The sequence below is a fragment of the Nomascus leucogenys genome, chromosome 9 (genome assembly GCF_006542625.1).
Source record: "Nomascus leucogenys isolate Asia chromosome 9, Asia_NLE_v1, whole genome shotgun sequence".
Lineage (NCBI taxonomy): Eukaryota > Metazoa > Chordata > Mammalia > Primates > Hylobatidae > Nomascus > Nomascus leucogenys.
In genome coordinates this window covers 71,039,669-71,058,408 of record NC_044389.1, presented here as the reverse complement: position 1 = coordinate 71,058,408, position 18,740 = coordinate 71,039,669, and the positions used below count along the sequence as shown (strand labels likewise).

Below are 18,740 nucleotides of genomic sequence, written 5' to 3'. Positions count from 1 at the left end.
ACCTTTCCCTGAATCGAAAGCAGGGTTTGTTTTCTCCAGAAAAACAAACAAACAGAAAGATCTGCAGGGGACTTCACTTCTCCTAGGAGGGTGTTAGGCCAGGATGGCCACATTTCTCAGAACTAAGGGGAACAGAAACTGTCAGGTGGAAGGAGGAAGCTCTCAAGAACAGCACGTCAATAGCCCCGAGGAGCAGGGAGCACTTGGCAGCCAGGGTGAGTGTGAATTTGAGAAGGAAGAAAGATGTTTAAAGGTGGTTTGTAGGAAAGTTTGCCCTCGTAAAGTGCTGCATCCCTCAGCCCCACACCCAGGACAGCACTCCACCTCCATTTTTATCCCCAGGCTTCGAACAAGGCAGTAAAAAAACTGACTGCGTTTGAAGTCAGACTCCACCACTTAGTGGCTATATCACTTTGGTTAAGTTAGTTCACCTCTCTGTTCTAATTTCCTGAACTGATCTCCTCATTTGTAAAATGGAATATGGTCCCGCCTACTTTATGAGGTTTTTGTGACGATTAACTGAATTAATCCATTAACATAACCAAAACAATGACTCACTATGATTCTAAGAGCTATTTAGCCATGCGTGAGTTAGCTATTGTTTTTCTGGGCTGTCAGAGTTCAACAGATGCTGCTTTGAATGTACTTTGAGCAAACTCTAGCTCAAAAGGAATCTTGTAAAATTTGAGATACTATTTTGATTGTTACCATTATCTACTCAGTCACCCAATCACTCCTTTACCCCCTAAACTTAATCAAGCTCTGTTGATTCATACCCTTAAATGACTCTCCTCTCTAGTGCCTCAATTTTTGCTTAGATCACTGCAAGAGCTACCAACATTTTTTTCCTTTCTTCAGCGACTTTCATCCTTGATGTGGAAGGAAATCAAGATATTCTACCCCAAAATATATTTCTTTGATATACTTTGATATGACTGCCAGAGGGCCAGCAAACAGAATTGGCCCTACAAAGCTGCCTTTCCTGGGGGAAATTTACATCTGTAGAGAATCTATATTCATGCAGCCAGGATTCCCTTGTCAGATCTAGGAAAGATTAAGAGTCTGACACCTTTATAGGTGAGAGAATTTGTCAAAGTTAAGAAGAATTTGTCATCTATTCTGTCTGCTACCCATGAGGTTTCATCTGTATAAGGCGGCCAACTTTGCTAGGCAGGCCTCCTGTTCTGTCTCTCTCATAACCTGTTTTGCCACTAAAGCCTGGTTTACCACCATAGCCTGTTTTTGGCTGTGCTTTGAATCCATGTTCTTTCTGTAACCTCGAGGTAAGAGCTTTCATTTTGAAGGCCCCTGCGTCATGAAAAACTTGATCAAATAAATTTGTATGCCTTTTCTCCTATTAATCGTCCTCTTGTTAAATATTTTCAGCAAACCTTCAGGGGGTGAAGGGGATGCTTTCCCTTGCCTTCAACAACGTCCTTCAAAATGGCACCAGATCCATATGCATTACTCTCCAGCCTAAGCCCCACTGAGTTTGATCAATAACCATTATTTTGTTTTCAACTCAATGTTTTACCCTCAAGTCCTGCTATTTCCCACCCACCTAACTCATCTTTGCCAGTACCCTCCTTGTACTGGCGTGACTCCAGTCCAGGTCCTTCCATGTTTCCTTTTCTTTCTTGGGGTTGATCTTTTCATGATTCTTTAACAAATCAGTTGCTATTAAGCCTTCATAACACTGATAAAAAATCTTCTCTTCTACAAAGTCTTTCTCAGCAATCCCAGGCAAAGTTAGTCATTTCCTCCTTTGTTTACATTTCACTTGATATATACCTTGTCTTTTCACATAACAGGTTGTGCTGGAATTATGTGTTTATGGGCCTCACTCAATGACAGGGACTGAGCATATTCTTTGTTTGCCCAGAGCCACCCCCACATGCCTGGTACATCAAAGATGTTTAATAACTATGTAGTGAGTGAATAATAAATAAATGGGTTAGTATAACATCTCAGATGATATCTGCATTGTGTCGACGAAAACAGTCAAACTCTGAAACATTTGAAGAGATTTATTCTGAGCCAGTTATGAGTGACTAATGGCCCATGACAAAGCCTCAAAAGATCCTGAAAACATAAGCTCAAGGTGGTTGGGCCACAGCTTTGTTTTATACATTTTAGGGAGACATGAGACATCAATTAATACATGTAAGATGTACATTGGTTCAGTTCAGAAAGGCGGAGCAACTGGAATTGGGGGCTTCCACATCGCCGGCAGATTCAAAGATTTTCTGATTGGCAATTGGTTGAAAGTGTTATCATCAATAGAAAGGAATGTCTGGATTATGATAAGGGTTGTGGAGACCAAGGTTTTATCATGCAGATAAAGCCTCCAGGTAGCAGATTTCAGAGAGAATAGTCTGTAAATATTTCTTATCAGACTTAAAGAGCCTCTTGTATCAGTAATTCCAAAAGGGAGGAGGGTATAATGAGGCATTTTGGCTCCCTTTTCTCATCATGGCCTGAACTCATTTTTCAGGTTAGCTTTGGAATGCCCCTGGCTGAGAGGAGGGTCCATTCAGATGGTTGTGGTGCCTTAGAATTTTATTTTTGGTTTACAATTCATGGGAGAGTAAATATAGTAAAGGAGAGACAAACAGTATATAGGCTCCACCACTAGAGCATATGACTCTGGGCAAATTCCTCATGCCCTCTGTGCCTCCCTTTCCCCCTTGACAAAATAATGACAATGATATCTTTATGTGTATGTGAGCATTCAGTTAATCAATAAATGTAATTATATGTATTAGTTACTGTTGTTCTTCATGTTCATGGGAACATGTAAAGCCCAGGAAAGACAGGGACTTTGTTTTACTCACCATTTAATTTCTAACAGTTGTTATAGCATTTCTTGAGGAATAGGCACTCAATAAAGATTCAAGTGGGCACAGTGGCTCATGACTGCAATCACAGCTACTCAAGAGGCTGAGGCAGGAGGATTGCTTGAGGCCAGGAGTTTGAGACCAGACTGGGAATCATAGCAAGATGGTGTCTCTACAAAAAATTCAAAAATTGGCCAGAAGTGGTAGTGTTTACCTTGTGTTCCAGGTACTCAATAGGCTGAATTGTGAGGATTGCTTGAGTTTAGGAGTTTGAAGTTGCAGTGAGCTATGATTGCATCATAGCACTCCAGCCTGAGTGACAGAGTGAGTGAGACCCCCATCTCTCTCTCTCTTTTTTTTTCTTTTTGGAGACAGAGTCTTACTCTGTTGCCCAGGCTGGAGTGCAGTGGCACAGTCTTGGCTCACTGCAACCTCTGCCTCCCAGGTTCAAGTGATTCTCCTGCCTCCGCCTCTTGAGGATTCATCTTATTAGATAGCTAAAATTGGTATCATTTGCTGGATATATCATTTATCAAAAAGTGATTGGGCTGTGGGTATTTGACCTTTAAGTGTGAAATGCATGCCTTCTTCTGAGCCACAGTTACCAGTTTGTTGACTTTTCAGAGTTTGTTGACTTATCTGGAGTAGCTGGGATTACAGGCAACTGCCACCAGGCCCAGCTAATTTTTGTATTTTTTTTTTAGTAAAGACATGGGGTTTTGCCATATTGGCCAGGCTGGTCTTGAACTCCTGGCCTCAGGTAGTCCACCTGCTTTGGCCTCCCAAAGTGCTGGGATTACAGGTGTGAGCCACCATGCCTGGCCCCCAACTCTCTTAAAAACAAAAAAGAATTGTGAAATGAACATAAGTATAATAAAAAGAGAACATAAAAGAAGATAGTTAGAAATGCACTCACACACACAAAGGGCAAGTGGGAATGCATTTGTGCATTTGATACAAAGTACAAAACTGTTGCTAAGTCACCTTAGGTACTCGCCACTGTGGGATGAATAAGGGGGACAGTTTTGGAGGCTGGGAAGCCCAAGATCAAGGTACTGGCAGATTTGATGTCTAGTGAGAACCTGCTTCCTAGTTCCCAGTTTTCTCTCACGGCAGAAAGTTGATGAGAAAGCTCCCTGGGGTCTCTTTCATCAGGGCACTAATCCTGTTCATGGGAGCTCCACCCTCATGAACTAATCAGCTACAAAAGGCCCCCACCTGCTAATACCATCACATTGGGGGTTAGGATTTCAACATATGAATTTGGAGGGGACACAAAGATTTAGTCTATAGTACAGTGTAAACAATGACAACTAAGAATACTCACATAGGCCAAGCATGTCAGGTGGCTTATGTCTGATATCCCAGCACTTTGAGAGGCCGAAGTGGGAGGATTGCTTCAGCCCAGGAGTTCAAAACCAGTCTAGGCAACATAGCAAGACCTTAGCTCTAAAAAATAAATAAATAAATAAGAAAAATCAGCCAAATGTGGTGTTGTACACCTATAGTTCTAGCTACTTGGATAGCCAATGCAGGAGGATTGCTTGAACCCAGAAGTTCAAGACTGAAGTGAGCTATGATCTCACCCCTGCACTCCAGCCCAGGTGATACAGTGAGATCCTGTCTCAAAAAAAAAAAAAAAAAAAGAATACTCACACAGTAAAACTGAGCAAATTTTCTATACAGTAAGTCCTCACTTAATGTCACCAATATGTTATTGGGAGCTTCAACTGTAAGCAAAATAATATATAATGAAACCAATTTTACCATAGGCTAATTGATGTAAACAAGAGTTATGTGTCTATGGCATATTTCTGGTCATAGAAACATTACCAAACTTCTAAATAAAGACCTAAAACACTTCTAATATTAAACATTAAAATAAATAAATGTTTAAAGATAAGACAGGCAAATAAAAACAAGTAAGATACTTATTTATTTACCTGATTTTTGGTGAGTCAGTGAGTGACAGCAGTAGTAGTGGTGGTGGTTAAATCAAAAGTATTTTGCAAAGCAAAATTAGTAAGAGGCCCCTCTTACCACTACACAGTTAAAAAACAAACAATAACCAATACAGCAGGCTCACTGAGCACTTTCATACCACATCATTTATTGTTGTGCGTTTGTATGATTATCATATACTTTATGGATATTTATTTTATAATAACTTGTATTCACTTATTTTCCAACCCGCTTATTCCAGTTCAGGGTCTTGGGTAGCTGGAACCTATCTCAGCAGCTCAGGGCGAGAAGTGGGAATCAACGCTGGATAGGCAGGACACCATTCCATCACAGGGCACACTCACACACACACCCATACTCAGATTAGGACATTTAGACACATCCACTCACCTAATGTGTACATCTCTGGGATGTGGAAAGAAACCCAGTAGCCAGAGGAAACCCACACAGACATGGGGAGAGTGTGTAAACTCCACACAAACAGTGGCCCCAGCTGGGAATTGATTTTTTTTCCTTATCAATGTCATAACACAATGTCATTGAATAAAACAATGTTATTCAAGGACCTGCTGTACTTAGTTTCATAATTTCACTCTATGTAACTCTGAACACCATATCTTTCTTTAGAGTTCACTTAAGAGTCATCTTATTAGGTAGCTAAAATTGGTGTCATTTGCTGGATATTACTTATGAAAAAGTGATTGGGCTGTGAAGTGTTTGACCTTTAATATGAAATGCATGTCTTCTCCTGAGCCAGAGTCACCAGTTTGTTGACTGTTCAGGATCTCGTCAAACTAGTTCTTTGCTCAGATAAAAAAGAACTCAATGCCCAGATTGAAGCTTTAATTAGAAAGTTATGTTGAATCTTTTTGAAGCTATATCTTTGCCCACTTAGTTGATTCTCTCCTTAGGATAAATTTTCTCAAAAATAAACGCTGTGTTAACATTTAATTGCAAGTTTTTATTTTTCTTCGTCAACATTTTATTCTGTAAAAGTTTTTTTAAAACACAGAAGTAAAGCGAACATTATATTAATTCCAATGTACTCATCACCCAGATGCAACAAACATGAACTCATGGCCACACTTCTTTCATCTATACTCTTACCTATTTTCCCCTCACCTACCCACCAGTGTTTTTTGTTTTTTGAGACAGAATCTCACTCTGTCGTCCAGGCTGGAGTGCCAGGGCATGATCTTGGCTCACTGCAACCTCCGCCTCCCAGGTTCCAGTGATTCTTGTGCCTCTGCCTCCTGAGTAGCTGGGATTACAGGTGCACACCACCAAGCCCAGCTGATTTTTGTGTTTTTAGTAGAGATAGGGTTTTACCATGTGGGCCAGCCTGGTCTTGAACTCCTGACTTCAAATGATCCGCCTGCCTCAGCCTCTCAAAGTGCTGGGATTACAGGTGTGAGTCACTGCGCCTAGCCCTCACCAGCCTATGTTGAAGCAATCCAATTTATTATAAAATTTCATTCATAGTATTTCAATATCTATCTCTAAAAGATAAGAACTATTTAACATAACAATGCTATTACTGCAGGTATACGAAGTTAAACAATGCAGAAGGTCTGTGCATTTTAACAGTTGTTACATATTCCTACTGTCCCCTTAAAAGGGTACAGCAATTTGCCCTTACAGCCCTAGTTTATAGCAGCGCCATCACTGATATTATCAATCTTTTTCATATCTATCAGTCTATAGCTCTCAAAAATGATGTCTTGTTCCAACTCTCACTTCATTGATCATTAATGAGGTTGAGCAACTTCTCATTTTATATTGACCATTTATATTTCTTCTTCTACAATTACTTATTGACATTCTCTTCTATTGTTCTATGCATCAATCTTATTTTCGTATTGATTTATAAGTTTAAAAGGCAAGAATTTTAACACACATTACATTATCTATCTTGTATATAATAGAAAAAGTCTGAAGATGGATTTTCAAATGAAAGTATAAAGTACTCATGATAAATACATACCATATGTATTAGTCTATTTTGTATTGCTATAACAGAATCCCTGAGCCTGAGAAGTTTATAAAGAAGAGAGATACATTTAGCTCATGGTTCTGCAAGCTGGGAAGTTCAAGATTAGGCAGCAACATCTGGCAGCTTCCAACAAGGACCTCATGCTTGGTCAAAACATGGAGAAATGGAAGGCGAACCAGGTTTGTGTGAGAAAGGGCAAAACACTAGAGGCAACTTCATTTTATTTTTTGTATTTCAATGGCTACAAAGGCACCCTCACTTTATAACAACTGGCTCTCTCAGAAACTAATCCATTCCCATGAGAACTAACCCTGTCTTGTGAGAAGGACATTAATTCATCTTAATGACCTAATCATTTAGAGACACCATCTGCCCTGCCAACATTGCCACATTGGAGACCAGTCCACAACATGAGTTTTGGTGGGGACAAATGATATTGAGACCATAGTGAGAGGTGACAGCATGCTGGCAGCCCTCACAGCCCTCGCTCACTCTCGGCGCCTCCATGGCCTTGGCGTCCACTCTGGCCACGCTTGAGGAGCACTTCAGCCCGCCACTGCACTGTGGGAGCCCCTTTCTGGGCTGGCCAAGACTGGAGCCAGCTACCTCAGCTTGCTGGGAGGTGTGGAGGGAGAGGCGCAGGTGGGAACCAGGGCTGCATGCAGTGCTTGTGGGCCAGCACGAGTTCCGGGTGGGCATGGGCTCAGTGGCCCCACACTTGGAGCAGCCAGCTGGCCCCGCTGGCCCTGGGCAGTGAGGGGCTTAGCACCTGGGCCAGCAGCTGCTGTGCTCGACTTCTCGCCAGGCCTTAGCTGCCTCCCTGGGGGGCACGTCTCGGGACCTGCAGCCCACCATGCCTGAGCCTCCCCCCAGGCCCGTCGTGGGCTCCTGCACAGCCAGAGCCTCCCCGACGAGCACCGCTGCCTGCTCTAGGGTGCCCAGTCCCATCGACCACCCAAGAGCTGAGGAGTGCGGGCGCATGGCGTGGGACTGGCAGGCAGCGCCACCTGCAGCCCCTGGGTGAGATCCACTGGGTGAAGCCAGCTGGGCTCCTGAGTCTGGTGGGGACTTGGAGAATCTTTATGTCTAGCTAAGGGATTGTAAATACACCAATCAGCACTCTGTATCTAGCTCAAGGTTTGTAAACACACCAATCAGCACCTTGTGTCTAGCTCAGGGTTTGTGAATGCACCAATCGGCACTCTGTATCTAGTTACTCTGGTGGGGACTTGGAGAACCTTTATGTCTAGCTAAGGGATTGTAAATACACCAATCAGCACTCTGTATCCAGCTCAAGGTTTGTAAATGCACCAATCAGCCCTCTGTGTCTAGCTCAGGGTTTGTGAATGCACCAGTCGGCACTCTGTAACTAGTTACTTTGGTGGGGACTTGGAGAACCTTTATGTCTAGCTAAGTGATTGTAAATACACCAATCGGCACTCTGTATCTAGCTCAAGGTTTGTAAATGCACCAATCAGCACTCTATGTCTAGCTCAGGGTTTGTAAATGCACCAATCGACACTTTGTATCTAGCTAATCTAGTGGGGACGTGGAGAACTTTTGTGTCTAGCTCAGGGATTGTAAATGCACCAATCAGCACCCTGTCAAAACGGACCAATCAGCTCTCTGTAAAACAGACCAATCGGCTCTCTGTAAAATGGATCAATCAGCAGGATGTGGGTGGGGCCAGATAAGAGAATAAAAGCAGGCTACCCGAGCCAGCAGTGGCAACCTGCTTGGGTCCCCTTCCACACTGTGGAAGCTTTGTTCTTTCGCTCTTTGCAATAAATCTTGCTGCTGCTCACTCTTTGGGTCCACACTGCCTTTATGAGCTGTAACGCTCACTGCGAAGGTCTGCAGCTTCACTCCTGAAGCCAGTGAGACCACGAACCCACCGGGAGGAATGAACAAGTCCAGAAGCACCGCCTTAAGAGCTGTAACACTCATTGAGAAGGTCTGCAGCTTTGCTCCTGAGCCAGTGAGACCACCACCAGAAGGAAGAAACTCCGAACACATCCGAACATCAGAAGGAACAAACTCCGGACATGCTGCCTTTAAGAACTGTAACACTCACTGTGAGGGTCCGCGGCTTCATTCTTGAAGTCAGTGAGACCAAGAACCCACCAATTCCAGACACAATAGCACCACGGTGCACTATGCAGTCCTTAATAAGTATATGTTTATAAAAACCTATTGAATATACAACACCAAGAATGAACCTCAATGTAAATTATGAACTCTGGGTGATAATGATGTGTCAATGTAGACTCATTGATTGTAGCAAATATAACAACTCACCATTCCCAGCTGTGGTGGCTACAGTGGAAGACTCCTTCTGTTTGATTAAACTCTCCAATCAAAAGACATAGAGCGGCTGAATGGAAGAAAAAACAAGATCCCATGATCTGTTGCCTACAAGAAACACATTTCACTTATAAAGATACATATAAACTTAAAAAAAGAGATGAAAAAAGATATCCATGCCAATGTAAACCAAAAAGAGCAGGAGTAGCTATACTTATATCAGACAAAATAGATTTCAAGACAAAAACTCTAAAAAGAGACAAAGAATGTCATTATATAATGATAAAAGGGTCAATACAGCAACAAGATATAATGATTATAAATATATATGCACCTAACACTGGAGCACCCAGATATATAAAGCAAATATTATTGGAGCTAAAGAGAGAGATAGACCTCAATACAATAATATCTGGAGTCTTCAACACTCCCCTTTCAGCATTGGACAGATCTCCCAGACAGAAATTCAATAAGGGAATATTGAACTTAATCTGCACTGTAGATCAAATGAACCTAATAGATAGTTACAGAACATTTCATCCAATGTCTGTAGAATATACATTCTTTTCCTCAGCACATTGATCATTCTCAAGGATAGACCATGTGTTAGGTCACGAAACAAGTCTTAAAGCACTCAAAAAACTGAAATAATATCAAGCATCTTCTCTGACCACAAAGAAATACAATTAGAAATCAACAACAAGAGGAATTTTGGAAATCATACAGATGCATGGAAATTAAACAATATGTTCCTGGATGACTAGTGAATCAATGAAGAAATTAAGAAGGAAATTGAAAAATTTCTTACAACAAATGATAATGGAAACACAGCATAGCAAAACCTATGGAATACAGCAAAAGCAGTAGTAAAAGAGAAATTTGTAGTTATAAGTGCCTACATCAAAAAAGAAGAAAAACTTCAAATAAATAACCTAACAACACATCTTAAAGAACTACAGAAGCAAGAGCAAAACAACCTCAAACTTAGTAAAAGAAAGGTAATAATAAAGATCAGAGCAGTGATCAATGAATTTGAAATGAAGAAGACACACACAAAAATCAATGCAACAAAAAGTTGATTTTTTGAAAAGATAAACCAAGTTGACAAACTTTTAGCCAGACTAATGAAGAAAAAAAAAAAGAGAAACCCTAAATAAATAAAATCAGGGATGACAAAGGAGATATTACAACTGCTATCAAAGAAATTCAAAGAATAATTAGTGACTACCCTGAGCAAGTATATACCAATAAATTGGAAAATCTAGAAGAAATGGATAAATTCCTAGATATATACAACCTACCAAGATTGAACCATAAAGGAATCTAAAACCTGAATAGACCAATAACAAGTAATGAGATTAAAGCCATAGTAAAAAGCCTCCCTGTAAAGAAAAGCCCAGGACCCAGGTTTCAACATAAAAATCATAAAAAGAGACAAAGAAGACCATTATATAATGCTAATGGGATAATTTCAGTGAGAGGATGTAACAACTGTAAATTTATATGCACCTAACACTGGCACACCAAGATATAGAAAGCAAATATTATTAAAGCTAAAGAGAGAGATTGACCCCAGTGCAATAATAGCTGGAGACTTCAATATCCCCCTCTCAGCATTGGACAGATCTTCCAGACAGAAAATCAACAGAGAAATGTTGAACTTAATCTGCACTATAAACCAAATGAGCCCAATAGATATTTACAGAACATTTCATCCAATGGCTGCAGAATACACATTCTTCTGCTCAGCATGTGGATCATTTGCAAGGATAAGCCATATATTAGACTACAAAACAGTTTTTAAAAATTCAAAAAAATCGAAATTATATTAAGTATTTTCTCTAAGCATGGTGTAATAAAACTAGAAATCAATCACAAGAGGAATTTTAGAAACCATACAAATACTTGGAAATTAAAAATGTGTTCCTGAATGACCAGTAGGTCAATGAAGAAACTAAGGAAAAAAAATTAAAAATTTATTGGAATAAATGAAATAACAAATTAGCCAAGTGTGGTGGTGCATGACTGTGGTCCCAGCTACTCAGGAGGTTGAGATTGGAGGATTGCTTGAGCCCAAGAGGTCGAGACTGCAGTGAGCTGTGATCATCCCATTGAACTCCAGCCTGGGCAACAAAAGAAGATCCTGTCTCAAATATGTATATATTCTTCTACTAAGTTTGAGACAGGATCAAACTTAGTAGAAGAAAAGCAATAATAAAGACCAGAGCAGCAATCAATGAATTTGAAATGAAAAACAATATACAAAAAATCAATGAAACAAAAAGTTGTTTTTTTGAAAAGATAAACAAAATTGACAAACCTTTAGCTAGACTAATGAAGAAAAGAAATAATAAAGACTAGGTCAGAAATAAATACAATTGAAATCAAGAAAACAATAGAAAAGATCAATGAAACAAAATGTTGGGTTTTTTTTCAAAAGATACACAAAATTGCAAAGATTTAGCTACACTAAGAAGAGAGAAAACCCATATAAATAAAATCAGAGATGAAAAAGAGGACATTACAATCAACACCACAGAAATTCAAAGGATCACTGGAGGCTACTATGAGTAACTATATGCCGATAAATTGGAAAACCCAAAAGAAATGGATAAATTCCTAGGCACATACAACCTACTAAGAGTGAACCGTGAAGAAATCCAAAACCCAAACACGCAAATAACAAGTAATAAGATCTAAGTTGTAATGAAAAGCCCCACAGCAAAGAAAAGTCCAGGACCAGATGGCTTCACTGTTGAATTTTACCAAATGTTTAAAAAACAAATACCTAATCCTACTCAAACTATTCTAAAAAATAGAGGAGGAAGGAATACTTCCAAATTTATTCTACAAGGTTGGTATTACCCTGATACCAAAACCAGACAAAAACACATCAAGAAAACAACAGGTTAATATCTCTGATGAATGTAGGTGCAAAAATCCTCAACAAAATACAATTATAGCAAACTGAATTCAACAACACATTAAAAAGGTTATTCATCATGACCAAGTGGGATTTATCCCAGGGATGCAAGAAAGGTTCAACATATGCTATTCAATCAATGTGATACATCGTATCAAGAGAATGAAGGAAAATGCCTGGTGTGGTGGCTCATGTCTCTAATCCAAGCACACCCTTGGGGAGGCTGAGGCAGGAGGATCTCTTTGAGTTTGAGACCAGCCTTGGAAATATAGGGAGATCTTGTCTCTACAAAAAAATTAAAAAATTAGCCAAGTGTGGTGGCACATGCCAGTAGTCTCAGCTACTCAGGAGGCTGAGGTGGGAGGATTGCTTCAGCCCAGGAGGCAGAGATTGCTATGAGCCAAGATCGCACCACTGCACTTAAGCCTGGGCAACAGAGTGAGACCCTGTCCCCAAAACAACAATAACAACAATGAGAATGAAGGACAAAAACAATATGATCATTTCAATTGATATTTAAAAAGAATTTGAAAAAATTCAGCATCTCTTCATGATAAAAACCATCAAAAAACTGGGTATGGAAGGAACATACCTCAACACAATAAAAGCCATATATGACAGACTCATGGCTAGCATCATACTGAATGGAGAAACACTGAAAGCCTTTCCTGTAAAATCTGGAATATGACAAGGATGCCCACTTTCACCACTGTCATTCAACATAGTACTGCAAGTTCTAGTTAGAGCAATTAGACAAGACAAAGAAATGAAGGAGATCCAAATTGGAAAGGAAGAAGTCAAATTATCCTTGTTTGCAGATCATATGCTCTTATATTTACAAAAACCTAAAGACTCCACCAAAAAATTGTTAGAATTGATTAGGAAATTCAGTAAAGTTGCAGGATACAAAACCAACATACAAAAATCAGTAGCATTTCTATACATAAACAGTGAATTGTTTTTTCTATTTTTGTGAATAACAATTCTAAAGTTTATGTATTTATGTATGTATGTATGTCTTTATTTTGAGAGAGGGTGTCACTGTCTTGTCCAGGCTGGAGTGAAGTGGCTGGCACAATCTTGGGCTTACTGCACCCTCTGCCTCCTGGGCCCAAGAGATCCTCCCACCTGTCTCCTGAGTTGGCCTTTGTGCAAGGTTGCAGTTTTTGCTTTCACTTGACAGGATAATGGTCATTTGATTTATTTAATTGGGTGCCTTTAAGCCTAGGTTTATGGCTCAAAACCATTATGCAAACTGGGATTGTCATATTACTATTAATTTTACTTCATATGTTCCCTTTTTAAACTTTGTATTTGTTACTTGTTAAACTTTTGCAGAAGTATGATTTCTTTTTTTTTTTTTTTTTTTTTTTTGAGACAGAGTCTCACTCTGTCGCCAGCTGGAGTGCAGTGGCACCATCTTGGCTAACTGCAACCTCCATCTCCTGGGTTCAAGCGATTCCCCTGCCTCAGCCTCCCAAGTAGCTGGGACTACAGGTGTGCACCACCATGCCTGGCTAATTTTTTGTATTTTAGTAGAGATGGGGTTTCATCATGTTCGCCAGGATGGTCTCAATCTCCTGACCTTGTGATCCACCTGCCTTGGCCTCTCAAAGTGCTGGGATTATAGGCGTGAGTCACTGTGCCCCACGCCCGGCAAGAAGTATGACTTCCAACAGAATAATGCCAGCCTAGCACTTTGAGTTATAACAGACAAAATAAAACTTAATTATGGACTCCAGGTATACTTAGCCTGAGAGCCACTCCTTTTAAACCTCCCTTATTGCTCAAATGTGGCTTAAAGGGTTTTGACACTGACTCTAGCTGCCATTTACTCTCTTCAACGTGGAATCAGATCACCAAACCAGAATGGGTCCATCCTGGCACCGAGGAACAATCAAATCCTTAGTATGGTAAGGACATACTCAGAGCGGATAACGGAAAAAAACCGTCTAACTACAGGATGATTGATCAATCATGTTTTCAGAGAAAGATCTTAATCAAAAAGGGGAAATTTGAAAGTTGTCAGAATCAAAATGGAGTAATTGGCGCTAACAAAAATCGTGACAAATAGATCTGTAGAAGGCTATGAAGACAGGGTTCTTGCGCATAAATATTTGATAACAAAAACTATCACAAAAGACTCTGCCAAAACTGCAACCTTGCACAAAGGCCACTGCAACCTTACAAAAAAAAATACTTCTGTGAGGACGTCTGTCCAGCAACTGCTTGACCAATGTCAGACTGGAGTCACTCTTGTTATTGATGCTGGTAGCCAAAGATCATTATCTTAAAACAACGATGTCTTTTTTAAAAAAAAAAACTTGTTTTCCGTTACCTCCCTGAATATGCATGTTAGTTTACTATGTCACATATATTCCCACTGCATTGCCCTGTATCTGAATAAATATCATTTTCCTTTAGAGATCTTCTCTCCGTTTATTATGTAAGTTGACAATGCTCAGCTATAAATGGCGACACCAAGAGATGAAACCAAGTCCATCTGCTGTGGAACCTGGCTTAGTCCATTTTAACATTAGGCAGGAAGGTCTGTGAAGAAATGCTAGGAGCAGAATGATGCAAAAAGTGCAGTTGTGAAGTGAACAAGGGGTACATCTGTTTTAAGGAAACCAGCCTATGGTATATAGCTGGGCTGATAGAAAAACTGAAGGGGCACACCAAGGGCCATTGTAGAGTCAATGGTTCAGCTCCTTAGATCAGCACAAAACCAACCATTTTCAATTTCAGGAAACCAAGGTTCAAATGTTGTTTTGGAGAAACAAACCCTCACTATTGACCCTTGAAAGAGTTAAGAAACATTAGGCCATCTCAAAATGTTGCCAAAATCTTGCAACATCTATTCTTATTGATTGTTTCGGCTTATGTAACTGTAGGTGAAGTCATACACCCTCTTATCCAAGGCACCGATCTCTCCTGTAGTCTTACTGACGGATGCTTTTTGATGTTTTCTAGCTCCATATATTCTGACCTTTTATGATGCATAGGAAAAGAGATCCAAGCACAGGACTAATTGCCACTTCTATCTGAGTGAGCTATCTTTTTATTTCAATGTATTATTACAAAATATTTTGATTTACATGTATGCATTTTCCTTTTTTTTTTTTTTTTTTGGAGACAGGGTCTCACTCTTTTACTCAGGCTGGAGTGCAGTGGTATGAACATGGCAACACAGCTCACTGCAGCCTTGATCTACTGGGCTGACATGATCCTCCTGCCTCAGCCTCCCATTTAGCTAGGACCACAGGCGTGTACACTGCACTTGGCTAAGTTAAAAAAAAATTTTTTTTTTGTAAAGATGGGGTCTCACTTTGTTTGCCCAGACTAGTCTTGCACTCCTGAGCTCAAGCAGTCCTCCTACCTCAGCCTCTCAAAGTGCTGGAATTATAGGCATGAACCACTGTGCTCAGCCTACATGCATTTTTAACTTAGGAAGTGGTATTGTATTATATATCTCCTCCTGGGTTTTACATTTTTCCACTCAATGCTTATGTATTTAAAACTCATCTATGCCACTTAGCCTACATTTAAGCCAATGCTGCTCACCGAGGTATTAGACTCCAACATAGACACCCACCACATTTTACCTGTCCACTCTCCCAAGGATGAGCACCCAGATAGATAGCCTCCAGCTCTTTGTCACCCAGAGCTGTACAGAGCTGTGATACAGCAAGCATCTATGCACATGTTCCCGTATAGCCCTGTGTGAAAATTTCTTTGGGCTATATACCTGGAGCAGAATTGTTGCATCATAGAATATATATTTTCTTTTCCTCTTTTTTTGAGAGAGGGTCTCTCTGTGTCACCCAAGCTGGAGTGCAGTGGTGCAGTCATGATCAAGTGATCCTCCTACCTCAACCTCCAAAGTAGCTGGGACCATAGGCATGTGCAACCATAGCTGGTTAATTTTTTAAAAAACTTGTTGTAGAGACAGTGATATGGTTTGGCTGTATCCCCACCAAAAATCTCATCTTGAATTGTAATCCTCATAATCCCCATGTGTCAAGGGCGGGACCAAGTATGGAGATAATTAGATTATGGGAGTGGTTTCCCCCATGCTGTTCTCCTGATAGTGAGTGAGTCTCATGAGAGCTGATGGTTTTATAAGTGTCTGGAATTTCCCCTGCTTGCACTCATTCCATCCTGCTGCCATGTGAAGAAGGTGCCTTCTTCTCCTTTGCCTTCTGCCATGATTTTAAGTTTCCTGAGGCCTCCCCAGCCATGGGAAACTGTGAGTCAATTAAACGTCTTTCCTTTACAACTTACCCAGTCTCGGGTATTTCTTCATAGCAGTGTGAGAATGAACTAATACAGACGAGGTCTCACTATGTTGTCCAGGCTGGTCTCAAACTCCTGGGCTCAAGTGATCCTCTTGCTTTGGCCTCCCAAGGTGCTATGATTATAGGAGTGATGCTCAGCCTCCTATCTCACTTTTTAATAGCTTTTATGAAGTATAATTCATCTACCATATAATTCACTCATTTAAAGTGGATAATTCAATAGTTTAAAATATATTCACAGGGTTGTGCAACTGTCACCACAATCAATTTTAGAACATTTTCATCACTCCCCCCAAATCCAGTATCCATGAATATTTACTCCCTATTTCTCCCCAAACTCCCAGACTCCTCAGCCTAAACAACCGTGAATCTACTTCCTGTGTCTACAGATTTTCCTATTCTGAGCATTTCATATAAATGGAAGCGCACAACATGTGGCCTTTTGAAACCGGTTTCTTTTACTTAGCATAATGTTTCAAGGTTCTTCCATGTCATAGCATGCATCAGTACCTTATTTCTTTTTTTTTTTTTTCTTTTGTTGAGATGGAGTTTCACCCTGTCACCCAGGCTGGAGTGCAATGTTGCAATCTTGGCTCACTGCAACCTCCACCTCCTGGGTTCAAGCCATTCTCCTGCCTCAGCCTCGCAAATAGGCATATGCCACTACACCCAGCTAATTTTTCTATTTTTAGTAGAGATAGGGTTTCACATGTTGGCCAGGCTGGTCTCGAACTCCTGACTTCAAGTGACCTGCCTGCCTCAGCCTCCCAAAGTGCTGAGATTACAGGCGTGAGCCACTGCACCCCACCTTTTATTCCTTTTTATTGCTGAATAATGTTCCATCCTATGACCGTATCACATTTTCTTTATCCATTCATTGGTTGACAGACATTTGGGTTGTTTGCACTTTTTGGCTTTATGGATAATCTGCTATGTAGATTCATGTCCAGTTGTCTCTTGGTATCTGTGGGGAACTGGTTCTAGGACCACCACAGATACTAAAATCCAAGGATACTCATGTCCCTTAGTATTTGCATTTAAACTACACACATCCTTTGGTCTACTGTAAATCATCTCTAGATTACTTATAATACCTCATACAATGTAAATGCTATGTAAATACTTGCATATTCTATTTTTAATTTTTATTACTGTTTATTGTATCATTTTTAATGACCCATCAGCTTTCAGGATATGGTTATTTTTTATCTTTTTCCCCTAAATATTTTTGATCCATGGTTGAATGCAAGGATGTGGACTTCATGGATGTAGAGGGCCAAGTGTACATGGTTTTACAGAGATGTGTATTTGTTTTAATTTCTCTTGGGTATATATCTAGGAACAGATGGGTCAAATAGTAACTCTATGTTTAATGTTTTGTATATTGCCAAACTGTTTTCCACAGTGGCTGTACCATTTTGTATTCTCACCAGCAGTATATGAGAATTTCTCCACATCCTTGCCTACACTCATGTGAAGAGGAAAAGCAAACAGTTTTTTCTCTTTACTCACACACTCAACGTAGAATACTTCTGTGACCAGATATGTAAAGGTATTTCCTGACACACCAACTTCTCTAGTGGACACCAACTGGGTGTCCACTAGAGAATTCAATTCAATTCAATTCTGACACTATCTAACTTTAGATAGTATCAGATCCCACAGGCTGTTTCCCACAAGACTGCCACCAACTTCCGACACCAATCCAAGTAGGTTGTCACCTACACTTCTGACCAATGGGCTATAAAATCCCCCAACACCTTTTCCAGAGTTTGGTGGGTAGAGCTGAAAGTTTCAACCCTCTAATCACTTGGTCTTTCTAGTGACCAGTCCCATCCTGAGGCTATCTCAGAGCTCCACCCTAGATAAAAAATATCAAAGGTTTTAGGTACTCTGTGACAGGAACTGGAGACAAAGACCAAAAATATTTCGTATTATACTACAATTTGTTAATGTCCATTTTTAAAAATTACAGCCATCCTTTTAGGTGTGAAGTGGTGTCTCACTGTAATTTTTATTTGCATTTCCCTAATGACTAATGATGTTGCATCTTTTTGTTAGGTTATTGGCAATTTGTATGTATTCTTTGGAGAACTATCTATTCAGATTCTTCCCCATTAAAAAAATTTTTTTGGCTGGGCGCAGTGGCTCACGCCTGTAATCCCAGCACTTTGGGAGGCCAAGGTGGGTGGATCACGAGGTCAGGAGATCGAGACCATCCTGGCTAACACGGTGAAACCCCATCTCTACTAAAAATACAAAAAAACTTGCCAGGTGTGGTGGCGGGCACCTGTAGTCCCAGCTACTCAGGAGGCTGAGGCAGGAGAATGGCATGAACCTGGGAGGTGGAGCTTGCCGTGAGCTGAGATGGTGCCACTGCACTCCAGTCTGGGTGACAGAGCAAGACTCCATCTCAAAAAAAA

At 40.4% G+C, this 18,740-nt stretch overlaps 1 long non-coding RNA gene across 1 annotated transcript in view; it reads right to left on the bottom strand.

The window, feature by feature from the left end:
- LOC115836712 overlaps positions 1–18,740 on the bottom strand; it is a 54,599-nt gene that overhangs the window by 20,320 nt on the left and 15,539 nt on the right. Inside the window, exons 2-3 of the long non-coding RNA XR_004031733.1 lie at positions 9,091–9,166; positions 4,165–4,286 (exon numbers count right to left, since the gene is read on the bottom strand). This is a non-coding gene — a long non-coding RNA (uncharacterized LOC115836712). The remainder of the gene's footprint in view (positions 1–4,164; positions 4,287–9,090; positions 9,167–18,740) is intronic.